This window comes from Macrobrachium nipponense, chromosome 8 (genome assembly GCF_015104395.2).
Source record: "Macrobrachium nipponense isolate FS-2020 chromosome 8, ASM1510439v2, whole genome shotgun sequence".
In the NCBI taxonomy this organism is placed as follows: domain Eukaryota; kingdom Metazoa; phylum Arthropoda; class Malacostraca; order Decapoda; family Palaemonidae; genus Macrobrachium; species Macrobrachium nipponense.
The window spans coordinates 115,870,418-115,884,879 of record NC_087203.1 but is presented as its reverse complement, the minus strand read 5'-3'; the positions used below and the strand labels follow the sequence as shown (position 1 = coordinate 115,884,879).

Genomic DNA, 14,462 nt, shown 5'->3' with positions numbered 1-14,462 from the left:
TTCTCTCTCTTGATCCCTTTTGAACCTATAGGTGTTGCCAGCACCTTTTAATCAAGATTCCGTCGTGTCCCCCACCCCCCTAGTAGGTCTTCTTGTAATATTCGACTCGCATATGCGCTGCCTCGCAAGTGTGGTTTTCCGTATAGTTTACCTACGTTTTTGTCGGGAAATGGCACGATTTAATTCTCGCATCTAAACGAACTGATTTTTATTCGTTTTAAGGCTGTTCGAGGAAAGAGCCAGTGGGTGAGATATATTTGCCATTTGCATGAATTCCCTTGAGGCTTCGAGGATGGGCTTCTCTCCTCCTCCTCCTCCTCTCTATTTTTGGCTCCGTAATTTTGTTTCGGTAAATAAGATTCTTTTGTCTTTTGATTTTAAAGGATTATTTTTATTCAGATTCGTTTGTCTTTTGATTTTAAAGAATTATTTTTATTTAGATTCCTTTGTCTTTTGATTTTAAAGGATTATCTTTGAATGAAATTTTTTTTATATATATTTTAGTTAAGTACATAAAAATTCAAGTCTTCATTTTAAAAATTATATTTTAATATAAGATATCTTTTTACATATGTTATTTAGGTAAATAAAGATTTATTCATCTTTAGCTTTAAATAATTATCCAGAAATAAGCTTTTTTTCATCTTTATTTAAACGAAGAAAGATTTATTTATCCTTCAGTTTCAAAAATTATTTAGAAAAGGAGAGTTTTATATTTTTATTTAAATAGGTTTATTCTTTTTTTTAGTTTAAAAAAATTGTCTATGACTAAAAGAAAATTTTTACATCTCTAAAAAGAATAAAGATAGATTTCTCTTTTAACTAAAAAAATCTTTCAATAAAAGATAATTTTTACCTGTAGCTTAATATGTAGATTTATATATAGTTGACTTAGAAAAACCTGTAGGTTACCTGTAGAAATCAACAATGTATTTCTAAAGGTGTCATGTATTGGTAAAATAGATTAAAAAGCTCAGTTAGAGATTATGAGTTTTTTGAAAACTCATTTAATCTCCCTTAACCCTCACCTCCTCCTCCTCCTCTCCCACATTCCATACCCCATTTCCAACTTGGCCTCCTCCCCCTCCTTTCTTTCTTTCCCTCAATTACATACTGATTAATCTGTGAGGGCTGCGTGATAGGGAAAGAGAGAGAGCGAGAGAGAGAGAGTTAGAGATGAGAGAGAGGAGAGAGGTAATTACCAGCAAATGTTGTAAGCTGGCTTGAAGGATTGTTGCAAGATATGAACAGAATACTTTTTAACTGCGGCAGAATAAAGTAACGGAGAGAGAGAGGAGAGAGAGAGAGAGAGAGAGAGCGTGGGGGGTGGGTAAGGGGTGAGGGATTTCGTAAGCAAAGCCTCGCTATCTGCTTTCGTTTACCATACCCATTCAAAGTTGTCGAAATCTTGAGTGCTATCCTTAATGGAGTAATTTTTCTCCAGTCCCCTTGGAGTCTTTACCCACGAGCTGATCACTTCCTAGGGAGAGATAGAGAGAGAGAGAGAGAGAGAGAGAGAGAGAGAGAGAGAGAGATGGCGGAATGGAAGAAGGGTGGTGGAAGGGTAGGAAGGGGGTGACAGTGGGGTTAACATACAGAGAGAGAGAGAGAGAGACAGAGAGAGGAGGGGCGTAGGGTTTACCACGACTTTAGTAAAGGGAACCATTGGAGGTTGGGGGGTTAGGGGAGGTTTGTGGGGGGTATTGGGATGAAGGGGGGTGGGGATCCTAAGCTGGAAAAGGAAGGTGGCTAAGAATCCTTTATTTTTTTCCTTTTTTTTATTTCTTTTTCCTTTTTAGGAAGTTATGTAGGAAAGAAGGAGGAAGAACGAGAGGAAAGAGAGAGAATAAAAATGGGTAAAAAGAAAAAGGGGGGAGGGGGAAGTAAAAGAAAGGAGATAGATGGAGTGGATAAGGCTGATAGATTAAGAGAGCCATTGTTGGATTCTCCCGAAAGGTTAAGGTGAGGAGGAGGAGGACTCGGTGTCGGACCTACTTCGTTTTCCCTCAGCTTTGTGGATTTTTCCTCACTTTATGGCAGAGGAGAGAATGTGTTTATCTGCCATATCTTCCTTTGGGAAATGTTCCCGAAGGCTTCCAAAGACAAATTCACACTATTTTATAGAGTTTATAATAGATTTTAAAATTGTTTTTCATAAAAATGATCTGTTGCGGGGTTTCATGAAAAAAAAAAAAAACTTCCTTACTTTATGGCAGAGCAGAGAATGTGTTGATCTGCCATATCTTCCTTTGGGAAATATTCCCAAAGGCTTCCGTAGACAAATTCACTATTTTTATAAGTTTATAATTTTATTTTAAATTGTTTTCCCAAAAATGATCCTGCGGGTTTCATAAAAAAAAAAAAAATTCCTTTATGGCAGACAAGAGAATTTTATCTGGCCCTATCTTCCTTTGGGAAATAATTTCCCCAAAGGGCTTTCCCGTAGGACAAATTCCACATTTTATTTTAAGGTTTATAATAGATTTTAAAATTGTTTTTCACAAAAATGATCTGTTGCGGGGTTTCATGACAAAAAAAAAAAAAAAAAAAAAAAAAAAAAAATATATATATATATATATATATATATATATATATATATATGACTGGTAAAAGTGTTCTGTAACAACAGAATTCCTCTAATAAATATATATATATATATATATATATATATATATATATATATATATATATATATATATATATATATATATATCACTTTATGAGAGGTGAAAAGAAGGAATTTTTTTCCCATATCTCACGTCGAGAATATATAGAAATTTGAATTTGATATATATATATATATATATATTATATATATATATATATATATATATATATAATATATATATATCACTTTATGAGAGGTGAAAGAAGGAATTTTTTTCCCATATCTCACGTCGAGAATATATTGAAATTTGGAGACCCCATACAACAAATGCGAACGAGTTATTATATATTAAAAGTTGCAAAGAATTGAAAAGTCGAATATCGGTAAACTGCAACAGTGCTTGAATTGAAACGGTGCAGTTTGTAGCGTATTGGATGGGGATCGACACCATCTGTTGTAAACAACGAGTCACCCAGATTAATGATTATACGCGTTCAGGCCAACTTGGCGTCGCAGGGTCACTTACCATTGTATTCAATGGAGGGCTCAGGCGCATAAAAAAATAATACTATGTATAGAGAGACCGTTGGTGTTCTAGTTTTCATAGATGTGATCCAGACTGAAAACTGAATGTATTGTAACTATAATGCTTCATTCATCCCAAATCTTAACGTTATTTTATTGTAATCATAATGCTTCATTTACACTAAAAACTGAATGTAGTTATGTTGTAATTATAATGCTTCATTTATGCTGGAAACCGAATGTAATATTGGAATTTATAATGCTTCATTTAAGCTGAACACTGAGTGTAATTATACTGTAGATATGATGTTTCATTTAAGCTGAGAACTAAATTTAATTATCTTGTAATTATAATGCTTAATTTACACTGAATGTAATATTGTAAATATAATGCTTCATTTATGCTGATAACTAAATGTAGTTAATTATAATGTTTCATTTTTACAAAAAAATTAACGTCGTTTTACTGTAATTAAAATGCTTCATTTACACAGGCAACTGAATTATTTTATTGTAATTATAATGCTTCATTTATGCTGAAAAATGAATTTAATTATACTATCTTCATCGCACCGTAACCAGATTGTTTTGTATGTTTGCTTGTTTGTTTTTGTAATTCGTTAGTAAATTCATAATTTTATTATGATAAATTGGCGGCACTGCAGAGTGTCAGTTGGCACGACCATTATTGTGTCGGATAAAGAGAGAATATGAAGTGTGACTGTATTTATTTGTTTCCGTTCGTAATTTTTCTTCTGAGCTCATCAGTGCAGTATGCAATAGAGTATTGTATAACAGGCTTATAATTTGAATTTAGGGAATGCTAGGAGTTGTATGTATGTAGTAATGTAGGAGTTGTATGTATGTATGTATGTATGTATGTATGTAAAGGTCTAACAGATATATAACGAAGTCTGATCTCCAGTTTCTGTATGCGGCCAGAAATAAACTTTCCACCATCCTAAGACAGACCTTCCTATCTTTCCAAACCGTAAGGAGAGAGAGAGAGAGAGAGAGAGAGAGAGAGAGAGAGAGAGAGAGAGAGAGAGAGGAAAAATCTATAATTTGGAAAATTATGGGGTAAAAAGATAAAGAGATGTTTATGGAGATGCTGTGACATTATCTTTATCGCTATCAGCTTCCTAACACTGGCGGATGCTATTGTGGAAGGCCAATTTACCCCACCTTTATCACTTTTTACGGCTGCGCGCTTCCCCCCCCCCCCCCCCCACCCCCCCATTTCCCCCCTTCCCCTTTACCCCTTTCCCTCCTCCCCCTTTCCCCTTTCCCCCTCCTCCACCACCCAAGAATAAACCGCGGTTTTTATTTTCTTCACAAGCGCTACCGTGGTTTATACGTGTCTAAAAGGACAAACCAGTTTTTAGTTTGCATGCAAAAATTAGAGTATTTTATCTTCGGTTTATTTAAGTTTTTTTTTTTTTTTTTTTTATATATGTAATTTTCGTTCATTCCCCATAACTATTTTGAGTTTGTCAGAATGCTGTAGGTTAAGTTTTTATAGGTGCTCGTCATTATAGTTCCCTCTTTCCGATACGTCTGGACGCGAGTTCGAAGTCCCGGCCGGTCATCGGAGCATCTTCGTTTCTCTCCATTTGGATCCAGGCTTAGTAGTGGCGGGCGTTTGCCAGAGTTGAATGAATCGAGAAGTCGAGATGGGCGTTGTGGTGATTAATATCATATATAGATATATATACTATATATAATTAGATATATATATATATATATATAGTATATACATATATATATATATATACTAGATATAGTATATATATATAATATATATATATATATATATATATATAATATATTAACAATATATATATGACTGGTAACATGTTCCGTTATAACAGAATTCCATCTAATAAAAGGACCCCATAAAAACACTAAAATACAGAGAGAGAAATACTATATTTCAGAGACTGCTGTCTCCCTCTTCAGGCAGATGAATGGGAAAAGTTACAGAAAAGGTGGTATATATACCAAGAGGTTCATCCACAGGTAAGCCAATTTAGGTCACTCCCGCTTATAATCTTCCTTTAATCTTCTTAAGTGTCGGTTGAATGAAAACCTTGTCGATGACATCTGTGTCCCATGCACCCTTCGAGATATTCATTATCTGTCTCTCTTTAATCAAGGCCGATTCCATCATTTGACTCTTGTACCGGCAGTTGCTGCTATAAATTATACGTGACAAATTCCAGTTAAACTATGGATATGTTCATTATTATGGTTGAAAATAGCTGAGTTTTGTTGTCCATACGTAACTGACCGTTTGTGCTGTATTAATCTCTGGGGAAGTGATTTTCCTGTAAATCCGATGTAAGATTGGTCACAGTCCAGGCATGGGATTTCGTAAACGCATGTGTCCTTGAGGGATGTGATTTGTTGGAAGTTAATCAGGGATTTGGCTAAGGTATTTGGGTAAGTAAATGCAAAAGGGTTAGATTTTCCGAGAGTCTGGGTCACCGTCTAAATCTTGTGTGTATATTTAAAAATATATATATATATATATATATATATATATATATATATATATATATATATGTATGTATATATATAAATACACATACACACACAAGTATTATGTATAATATGCGTATCATACTATATATGTATACATTACATATATATATGTGATGTATTTATGTAAATATATACTAATATGTAATGTATGTATATATAGGTACACATAAATTTATATATTTATATATGATATATGTATATACACTTAATTATGCATGTATATATATGTATATTAAATCTATATATGATATCTAACATAATAATGTACACACACATACACACACACACATATATATATATATATATATATATATAGATATATATATATATATACTATATATAGAATATGTAACATAAAAATATACTATAATAGGTATATACATAATAGGTATATATATATTTAGATATGAGATATATATATATATATATATATAGATATATATATACACGCATACACATAATACATACATATACACAAACATATGTTCATATATGTTTATATTAGTATCGTCCACAAATCCATTACTTCCATCTCATTTCGCCGATCTATTGGTGCCACTGCCGCGGGGAATCAGTTGGGGAGAGAGAGAGAGAGAGAATGCTACATGAAGAAATACGAGAGAGGTATCGACAAAAGTGATTGATAGCTTTGTCCTGAAAGGGGGCGAAAAGAGAGAGAGAGAGAGAGAGAGATGATGATACAACTTAGCTCCCACTGAAACTTGACTTGAACAGCTGTCATTATTCGAAATTAACTAACCCAGCATTGCGCGGGATAAAGCTGTGCATAGAGGAAGGAAAGTTATGATTAGATTGATATATGCGTCTATATATATATATATATATAATATATATATATATATATATATATTTATATATATATATATATATATATATATATATATATATATATAATATATATATATATAATATATATTTGTGTGTCTGCGTGTGTGTGTATAAAATCTCTAGTAAAGAGGTGAAAAGTCTTCAGAAAAAGACGTAAATAACATCTGACCAGACGAAACAAAACTGAAACAAAGTAAAAACTAAGAAAAAATAAAAAAAATAAAGCAAAATCTAAAGAAAAAAGAAAATAAATTAAGATAAAAAAAAACGCGCCTGAGCGGGAGATCGTAAACAAAAACTCCTCTACCAGAATTCGGGTCCTGAGCTACCGAATATTATAATCTAGACAGAAATAAAGTCATACAATCCGGGAATAAATCCTCATTCCCAAGCTGGAGTTGTCGTCAATAAAGAAGGGATCCTCGCCCCCCCCGCCTCTACCCCCTCCCTCTACTACCACCTCCCCCACCCTTCCCCCTCCCCCACCAGACAATATCAAGTCATTTTTTCTTGGCGGTGTAATCGCGGTGCCGTCTGGGACCGATATGTCACGGTAGTACTCGAGTGCGAATCGTCGCTTTCCCGACTTCTCCCGAGATGGTTTCCAGAGTCCTCGCTTACCTTGATTAAATGGGTCTTATTTTTCCCAGTTTTTCCAGCCTGGTATTCTTAAGAATGCATGTGGTTCCAGCGGCGGCGTTTCCTGCTCCTTTCTGTCTGTGTGTGTCTGTCTCTCTTAATCTCTCGTTTCCTTAAATAATAGCGAATAGAAGAATAGAAATCTTGGGGAAATAAGAAAATCTATTTTTCCAGTTTTCCAGCCTGGAATTCTTAAGAATCCATGTGGTTCCAACGGCGTTTCGTGCTCCTTTCAATCTGTGTCGGTTTCTATCTCTCTTTTGCTTAAGCAATAGGGAAGGGAAAACATGAAAAAATAAAATCATTTTTCCAGTTTTCCAGTCCTGGAATTCTTAAGAATCCATGGGGTTCCAGCGGCGTTTCCTGCTCCTTTCTATCTGTGTGTGTCTGTCTCTCATTATCTCTCTTTTGCTTAAACAATAGCAATAAGAAAACTTAAAATATAAAAAAATACATTTTTCCAGTTTTTCCAGCCTGGACAATAGCAAAGAGAAAACTTAAATTTTTTTAAAAATCTATCTTTCCAGGTTTCCAGCCTGGAATTCTTAAGAATCCGGGTGGTTCCAACGGCGTTTCCTGCTCCTCTCTCTCTCGTTCTGAAGCAATAGCAAAGAGAGAGAGAGAGAAAAAAAAATTCAAAAGAAAGAAAAAAAAAAATCTCGACAAACGTAATAACAGAGACAGAGAAAGTGACGAACACGAACTCCGTATCCGGTCGAGATTTAGGCCGAAGCCGTAGACGGGCCGACGCATTCGCACGCCGCCGGCTGGAATATAGGAGCCTGATTCCTTTCTTCAAGTTCCCGCTGAATACCAAACACACAGCCATCTCTTTATCGTTGGTAAATAACTGCTGCCTGGAAGGCTGTGGGGGTTGGGGGAGGGGAGGAGGAGGTGTGTCATAGCTACGCCCAGCTGACATATCCTGCGAACATGGACTGGCATGGCGGAGTTTTTTTTTTTTTTTTGGGGGGGGGGGGGGGGGACGGGGGACGGATAATTGAGGGTATGAATTAAAACGTTGATTATAAATTATCTTGTTCTCATTGGTTATTGATAATATAAAATTATTTTTTTCTATAAAATTATTTTTGTATATAATATATTGTATATATATATATATATATATATATATATATATATATATATATATATATATATATATATATATATGGAAAAAGACGAAGATCTAAAGACTGGCGTAATCACTACATTTAGGCCAACGTACGTTCTCTCTCTCTCTCTCTCTCTCTCTCTCTCTCTCTCTCTCTCTCTCTAGGACGAAGCCCAATCTTGTTCGAATTGCGCCACCGAGTAAATCAGCTACACGACACTTCTGTTCAACGCAGTATATAAACTGTCTTAGGGGACTCTACCTCCCCCCTCCCCCTCCATCTTAAACCAGATCCCTCCCTCCCTCCCTCCCTGTCTAACACCATGCATCATTTCCCTCCACCACTCCCCTCCTCTCTCTCTCTCTCTCTCTCTCTCTCTCTCTCTTCTCTCTTCTTAGGGACAATCAGATGTCGAAGGCGAGAGAGAGAGAGAGAAGAGAGAGAGAGAGAGAACAGCCGGATGTCGAACTAGTATAAGAGAGAGAGAGAGAGAGAGAGAGAGAGAGAGAGAGAGAAGATTACGAACCCCAGACAGTTTTGTCCAGAATTAAGATAATGATATTATCCCTGTTGGGTTGTCTTGGTCTTCTGAACGGATCGATTCCGAGCACTATTTCTCGCGTCCTTACTCAGCATTAGTGGCTGTTTTGATCAGTAGTTCCAAAAATGGCTATCAGTCAGCCATTACAACTTTTGTGGATTTTGGAAGATATAAATTTAGAGTTGACGTCTAATTGCCTTTGGAGATGGTGACGCTTTTTACGAGTACTTAGAAGGGTATTGAGACATTTATTGATGACCTTTATTTATTAAAATTTGAACTGACAGACCACTTTCCAATGTTGGCTCGAAAATCAGGTTTGGTTCAAGAAATTATAACTGTGATTTTAATGTCAATGTTTGACATGAAGACTTTAAGTTTTCCGCTTTGTACGATATCGTATATTGTGAGATAGTACGATGACGAAGCCAATTGTTTCATTATAGTTAATAATAGTATATATATATATATAATATATATATATATATATATATATATATTATGGATATATTCTATATATATATATATATATATATATATATATATATATATATATATATATATATATATATATATATATATATATATATATATATTATATATATATTATATTAGATATATATATATATATATATATATATTATATATATATATATACTATATATATATATATATATATGAAATTGTAATAGCCACAATGCCCTCTCTTAACATCTCAAATTTTTTGCTCTCTTTTGGATACGCTGGTCAGGTCAGGTCAGGTCAGGTCAGGTTGGCAAGGTGACATCCTCGTGATTATGGCACCACGGGTTCGTTTCCCGCCACCGGACATATCATGATTTCTTCATATTTCTTTGAGGTTGGAGCTCAAGGCTTTGTAGTAGTGACAAGCATATCCAAAAAAAAAAAAAAAAAAAAAGAAAGAATTTGAGAAGTTAAGAGGGGGGCATGTGGCTTTGTAATTTTATATATCTGGTAAAAATTACTTGTAGATTCTACAATATTATGTATGTATAGTATATATATATATATATATATATATATATATATATATATATATATATATATATATATATATAAAGGTATAAGCCACGAAGGAAAGGAAAAACACTGGGGGTAACTGCAAGATCTTTTGACTCGACGTCCACTACTTAGCAGACTGTCTGCTAAGTAAATCCCGCATATATATATATAATCCCTATATATATATATATATATATATATATATCATATATATATATATATATATATATATATATATATATATATATATAAAGGCAACTATATTGTTTGATACTATTCCCTTTAGGTCATAAACCTGTTAGCCCTGTTCGCCGACTGAACAATCCATAATTCATCTCCTTTCCGCGTTGCAATGCAAATGCCCCAAAATTTGAATCTGAGCTTTGTTATATAGTCGAGGCAAGAGACAGACTGGACGACGGCGTTCGTACATCGAAAACTGGACGGTGAAAGTTGGGGAGAGTAAATAATTTTTTTTTTCGTGTGGAATTTTTTTTAATGTGGATTTTTTCCGAGAGAGGAAAAGTATTTTTTTCCGTATAGATTTTTTTTCAATATGGATTTATTTCTTTTTCAAATGAGAAAGGAAAACAAATTTTTTTCCGTATAGAAAAGATTTTTTTAATGTGGATTTAATTTTTTCCAATTGAGAGAGGAATATTAATTTTTTCCGTTTAAAATTTTTTTAATATGGATTTATTATTTTTTAACAGAGAAAAACCTATTTTTTTCCGTGTAGAATTTTTTTTAATGTGGATTTATTTTTTTCCCAACTGATAGAGGAAAACTATTTTTCCGTTAGAATTTTTTCCAATAAGTGGATTTTTTTTTTTCCACTTTTTTTTTTTGGGAAGGGAAAAACTAATTTTTTTCCCGTTTAAGAATTTTTTTTTTTTAATATTGGCGTTTCTTAACTGAAGCGTTCATGCACTGATGTAATCCATCTTAATTATGACTGTTACAAAGTCATAATTAGTAATGTAAAAATTCTGAAAATATGACATTTGTTCTTGCATGAGAAAACGTCTCTTTGCAAATGAAAATTATTTTCTATATTATTTTATACTTAAAAGACATCATCTCCAAAAAACATTGATATTGAGTCAGATATATTTATAACAAAATATTATGAGAACAAAATTTGCTGTTGCAATTCATAACTACCCAAATACAATTCTTCTTGTATTTTGATAATTTTTATGTAATTAATATCGTAATTTAATTTTTCTATTTTATCTCCCATTACCTTCTGTTACTCCTTTCTAATGAACTCAATGAGCACCATGTTCTTTGGAAGCTCGAATTCAAGTCAAGTGTCTCCTTTGGTGGGCTTGTTTCAAATGAATAGGGTCGTCCTCTGAATAATAATAGTAATTACCTCTTTGCAATTGGGAATTAGTCACAATTAGGTAAGTCAAAGAAGGAGTCATCTCCAGAAAACGTTCATATTAAGACCGAGATGTTTAGGACTTTTAAAGATACGAAAATAGTATAGCTTTATCCTTGCGTCAGAGTAACTTCTCTTCGCAGTTGAGAATTATCGACTGTTAGGTAAGTCTTAAAAGACTTCATCTCCAGAATACGTTGATATAGAGGCTGATATACCCCCCTGGGGGCTGGTGGGAGGGGGGTAGGAGGGGGAGAAAGGTACCCCCTGGGGGTGGGGGTGAAGGACGGCGGGGGGGGGGGAGGGGGGGGGGGGAGAGTACAAGCCTGGCAGTCCTTTAATATCAGAGGAAATAAAGCATTGTTGTATATGGAGGTCCTTCCCAAATACCCCGTTCCCGTAGGGATGGCTTCCCCAGATTCCTCAGATTCCTCAGCGTGTGGCGTGGGGAGGAATGAAGGAGGAGGAGGAGGAGGAGGAATGAGGAGAGGTGGGAAAAGAAGGAAGACGAGGAGGAGGAGGAATAAGGAGGCAATGAATGAATTAGCGAGAGGAGGATGATTGAGTGTCTGTGAGAGAAGTAAGGAATAGGTAGGATATGTAGCAGAGGGAATCCTGTGAGAAGTAAGGAGTAGGTAGGATATGTAGCACGGGGAATCCTGTTGCAAGGAGGATTTGATATCCTTGTACTAATTATTAGAGATTTTAAAGGTTTTCCTTTAAAAGAAGATTAAGGAATGTGGTCTAGTTAGGCCTTTTCTCTCTCTGTTTACTGTAAAGACAACTTGTTCTTGTTTATAACCATGCAACGTGTGCAGGAACATATTGAATTTTGTTGCCATATTCCAGTATTCACTTGGTAATGTCTAATATAGTTTCAGAAATTATATGATTTTAAGATATGTAGTTCTTTGAGTTTCTTAGACTCTGCTGAAATTGGTTACGTGCGATTACATCCTATAAGCACTTTGATCATGGACTGTAATGGTTCCATGTGATTTTGTGAATATATAAATTTATGACTCTCTCTCTCTCTCTCTCTCTCTCTCTCTCTCTCTCTCTCTCTCTCTCTCTCTCTCATAGCGAGGATTGTCCTTGGTCGTATTTTCTAACTATTTATTGATCTTGAAAGTTCCCTTGTGGTAGAGAACATTATTTATCAGATTATTTTTACTAACATTATCGTAAATATTTTTATTTGAATAAAAGAATACGTACAGGGAAATTAATGGATTCAGTGAAAGCAAAGATATAATGATTTGACAAGTTTGGCAGCATTAGCGTGATTTTTTAAATTGAATAAATAACAGAAATATGTACAGAAGAATAACTGATTAAATGGAAGAGGAAAGATAGTAAATCAAATAAAGCAACAGTTGATAAGGTTGCGGAAACTGAGTTAACATAAAACAGTAGCTTAATAAAAGAAATAATAATAATAAGTAAATATGTCCAGTGAATTGAAAAGCTTAATAAAAAAAAAATAATAATAAATAAATATGTCCAGTGAATTGAATCATGGGCTGCATACTCCGTAGATTTAACCAGCCTGACCCTCCAATATCAATTGATTGATTTTATACTATAACTGGCGTTACTGCGTCTCGGTTATTGATGCTGTTTGGCGGTACGTGGAACCATATCATTTAAATATAGGACGTGTATATATTATGAAAACCTATGATATATATACTGAATGTTTTTATATCTAGGAATTCTTAGTTATCGATTTTTCCTTTTGTTTAAACTTGATAAATGATTCGTTTATTGTACTGAATATGTTTTAATAGGTGTCTTGTATTTTAGTTGGAACCACCCCTTTTAGGGGAAATGTCTTGTTGAATAATATAGATGTTTGTCTGTATATATTCATATATATATAATATATATATATATATATATATATATATATAGTATATATATGTGTATAAATATATATATAATATATATATATATATATATATATATATATAGTATATATGCATATATATTATAATAATATATTTACATTATGTGTGTATATCTATAATACATATATATATATCATATATATACTATTTATATATGTATACTATATGTATACAATATGGTAATATATATATACATATATGTATATATATATATATCATATATATATATATATATATATATATCTATATATATATATATATATATATATATATATATATATATATATAGTATATATGTATGTATGTATGTATATGACTGTATGTATAATAATGCATGAGTAAAGAGAGATCATATGAGAATAAAGGACTGCCATGAGCGTGTTTCTTATCAGGACCTACAATGGAGTCTCCGTGTCGAGGACTCTCTGATTTCATGTGTGTGAGAGAGACGGCGTATCTTAGTGTATCCGTGAGTTTATCGTCCATCAGAATCTACCCACAGAGAGAGAGAGAGAGAGAGAGAGAGGAGAGAGAGAGAGAGAGAGAGAGAGATTCTAGGATCTGTGTACAAACCAAGAAGGTCGGTGATTATGTTATTTATGGAAGCTATTCCCATAGTTGGGCAAATAACGCGTCCTTATCGGCAGGATATCGTACCTTGCCCCGAGGACGTCCCCGAATCCACTCCTCTACCCCCACGCCCCTCTCTCCCTGTCCTTCCTCTCTCGTTCGTCAATGGGTCCTTAATGATAGGTAGGAGCGCTAATTGCCAAATCATGTAATTGTCATCGTTTTCGGATGAGAAGAGAACTCGAGAAGACAAATGGTGCCGGGAGACCTCTACAGGTATAATTTTAATGGATGCGGCTGACATGGTCTAGAAGACGGAGCCTCGCTTCTAAGAGACGGCGCGAAATGGGAATCCATTCCTCTTCGGATAAGAGGGAATAATAGACAGCGCGGGACATTATCTTACTTCCAAGAGGGCGTTTTTTTGGTTGAAAGGATTCTGGAGAAGATACAGTTCCCCTACGAGCTCTTCGTTTCCAAGTGTCTGTCATTCAAAAAAATAAAAAAATTCCGTATCTATCAAAGGCACCTAGCTTAGATGACCGATGTGCTGTCATGAGAGAAAGAACAGTACACAGTTCAGAAATTATGTACTGAAAGGGCGTTTTGGCTGAGAGGACTGAGTAGTGTATGGTAAAATAAAGGTTAAAATGAAGAAATACGCTTCCCCATACAGATTCTTGTTTCCAAATGTCTTATCAATGAAACCTGTTTTACGTAGCTGTCAAAGAAGAGGGAATACTACGATAGT

At 34.2% G+C, this 14,462-nt stretch overlaps 1 protein-coding gene across 1 annotated transcript in view; it reads right to left on the bottom strand.

The window, feature by feature from the left end:
- The window catches only part of LOC135222968 (homeotic protein proboscipedia-like), a 244,038-nt gene that overhangs the window by 90,760 nt on the left and 138,816 nt on the right, over positions 1-14,462 (bottom strand). The window lies entirely within an intron of this gene.